At 39.3% G+C, this 3544-nt stretch overlaps 1 pseudogene; it reads left to right on the top strand.

The window, feature by feature from the left end:
* LOC122347532 overlaps positions 1-3544 on the top strand; it is a 663620-nt pseudogene that overhangs the window by 118938 nt on the left and 541138 nt on the right.

Genomic DNA, 3544 nt, shown 5'->3' with positions numbered 1-3544 from the left:
ATCCAACCGCAGGCCCTGATTAAGCAGCAGCCGCAACAGTTTGTCATTCAACCCCAAGCCCCACCCACCTCAAGAACCCAGCCTCAGTTACTGCAGACGGCCTCGGTCCAGCCCCACCAACAGACAGCCTCATTGGCCATCCAGAGCTCTGCCCAGACCTCATCGGGGATCATTCCGGTTTTGCCTAAACCAGCGCTTCACAACCAGGGATCGGCTCAAAATCAACAGGCCACCATCTTCCATTCAACCGTAAGCCACCATGCACTCAGCCAGCACGGCTCACACACAGGCCTGGCCCATGCTAAAGCTCAACCGGTCCAACTGACAGCCATCAACCTCCAAATCCAACCAGCACAAAGTCAGGTAAGAGACTGGATTGTAGATTAAGAATAATGGGCCACATTCAAACAAGAGCACAATTCATTTTTTGTAAATCATTCCTAAAGCCGCTCTGACATAAGTTTCAAATTCAAAATGTTAGTTGGTACGAAAGAAATGTACACCTACTATCTACAAAGTAAATTGGCCGTAAACCATCATTATGTGTTAGTTTTAGCTTAATTAATAACAGTACATTACTGCTTTTTGATGCACTATAATTAATTACCATAATTAGCATAATACTATTTCACAAGTTAAGATGACAGTTGAAAACACTGCGCCTATCATTGTAATTTTTCACCTAAATGTCCAATCAGTGACTGAACAACAACGAAGAAGCTAATATTGGGAGTTACTGCATTTTTTATGTTCAGTAATATTCTTATTCAAAATTAGATCCTAGTAATGCGTTAATGTTGTGGATGTTCCAAATCATAGCAAATAAAAGAACCTGAAAAAATGCTGAGCCACCAAAGCATCCTCAAATGCCACCAACTGTCTATTTTCAAGAGTGCCTGGCTATGTTAAATGAATATTTGTGACTCTGGACCACAAAACCAGTCTTAAAACACTGGGGTATATTTGTAGCAATGGCTAAATATACATTGTATAGGTAGAAATTATGAATTTTTCTTTTAAGCCAAAAATCATTAGGATATTAAGTAAAAATCATTTTTCATGCAGATATTTTGTAGATATCTTTGATTAATAATACGCACTGCTAAGAACTTCATTTGGACAACTTTAAAGGTGATTTTCTCAATATTTAGATATAATATTTTTTTGCACCCTCAGATTTCAAAATTTCGAACGGTTGTATCACGGCCAAATATTTTCCTACCAAACCATACATCAATGCAAAGCTTTATTCAGCTTCCTGGATATGTACTTTACGTATTTGTAATTTATAGGTGGGTTATGCTATAGGTGAGTTATGCTAATTGTGAATGATAATGCAGCCTATTTACGAATTATTGGAATTCATTAACATGCATTTTTAACTATAAAATCGTTCATGAAGCATTTATCAATCAGGAAGAGAGTTTTTCCAACGAAGGTCTGTTTTAGGGGTAAATAACTCAGAATTTACTCATACATTTATGCAAGTTTCAGAAGCAACTAACTTCTTTTATAATATTTAGGCTTCAAGACTTGCTCAGGAAGACAAGGAGAAGCCCACCTCTTTGGTGGTAAGAGAGATTTGCCCGCCAGTACAAATGCAGCCAACCACTACGACCCAAGGCACCGTCCCCCCTGACCAACCCAAAATCGACACTGTTAATGCTACATCTCAAATTCAAGGTACAGTGGCCACAAAGAGTATACTTAATACTTAAATGTTTTATTATAATGTATATTTTGGAGAGAACTCAGTCCAACACACTAACCAGTAAAAAAGATAGAAATGTATACATTTCAATTAGGGCTGCACAATTAATCACATTTTTAATTACAATTACGGATGCCACAATTACATAATCTCTCAAAGCGGCAATTAATCTTTCAAAATTCAGTTATGGTATTCTGCATGCTTAAGATGCATTCTTTTCTTTCTACATGTCATCTTAATGGTTTTTGCACTGTTGTCATTTTTGTTGTAGTGTAGCATTATAATACTATGCATATTTTCGCTCTTTTATTCAAAGACGAAACCAATCCAATGTTCGCATTTGAGGCGCGACTACAGAAAAACGATATATTTATCAGCTGTTTTTAGCTTGTTTATTTAAAAATGTGGCATGCGGCCGCTTCAAGCAATGGTGTGAACATTATTAAACGTAAACTGTGATCGCAATTAATAATCACAATTACAATTTCATAAGGGAGTAATCAACAATTAGGATTTTTGTCAATCGCGCAGCCCTAATTTCAATGCATCAGATCACTTTTTGTGCAGTGTTTTGCTTTAAATGTGTGCTTGTGCTGCTATGTGACTTTAAAGCGGTTTTGTATTTTCTTATCTAATGCGATTACATTCATACATCGTACGTATAACTTAAGTGTCCACAGATTTTCTGAGGCCACTGTATCGAATACCACGCAGCTTGCAGGCGTTTGAGGAATTAAAAAAAAAACACAGCTGCATTAAAATACAAAGCTTTCGACTCCCACACTGTGAGCCAGAATTGCCAAAAGAGAAGGCAGTAGGATGAGGGGTGGCCTGCAATTCCCACGTACAGTAATATGGACCAGAATTGACTCTGGGCCGGTCACGTGACTTCCTAGCCTGGCAAAAAGGCACTAGCAGCTCTCCTGCCTAAATCTGTCATTGACTTAACGGACTGGCTCTGGACCAGGGTGCTTTCCTACCTTGGGATAATGCACGGAAGACACAACCGCTGCCACAAGCCAGTGAAAGATTCACTGAACGTGTCACGTGACCTGCTGCTGCTGACATCCAGGGAAAGAGTGAACCGCCTCCCTGGCACAATGTGCGGCGCTTGTGCGTGGGAGTGAGGCGCTAGAAAAGGAGCAGCGCACACCGCTTGTCGCGTAGAATCGCACGCGTGGCGGGGTCTGGATATTCTGTCACTCATATAATCGCAATGAGGCTCCCCCCTTGCTTTGAGACGGAATCGAAGAGCTCCCCTGGGGAAAATGACTTTTTATTGCGCTTCGTCGGTAAGCTACAGTATGTCTTGTGTTTCGGAGCCAGTAGTTTGGGTTAGTGACGTGAAAAAACTTAGAGGCGCGTTTCTTTGAACTGTGTAAAGTTGACAGGCTTTTAAAAAGCAACGCAACCGACCTTAGTTTAGTAGTTTCTCTGTGGACCGTTTAAACAGCGCAGGACGTAGTAAACAATACAGCAGAGATGCATTTCAGTGATTAAATTGAACGACAATTTCTTAAAATAGCAGTTTTTATAAAATAAAATCATTTACTCACCATGGTATCATTTAACCTTATTTCCTTTCTTCGGTGAACTTCAGTTACGTTAACGTTATGCCATTTACATCTTGATCAGTGGCGGCGGATTCCATTGAAAATAAATCAAATAAATATTCCATACTTTAATATCTTAAGTACTCTGATGTTATATGGAAGTTTTCGTGTGAGGAACAGAAAAAAATTTGACGTTATTGGCAGACAATCTTCTCTCAAATATCATTGACTAAAGATTAAAAATGGCTCGCCGCACTAATTGGACGTCATTGACGTTAAA

Source organism: Puntigrus tetrazona, chromosome 6, assembly GCF_018831695.1.
Source record: "Puntigrus tetrazona isolate hp1 chromosome 6, ASM1883169v1, whole genome shotgun sequence".
Classification (NCBI taxonomy): domain Eukaryota; kingdom Metazoa; phylum Chordata; class Actinopteri; order Cypriniformes; family Cyprinidae; genus Puntigrus; species Puntigrus tetrazona.
The sequence above is the reverse complement of the archived record's forward strand: the minus strand, read 5'-3'. Positions and strand labels throughout refer to the sequence as shown.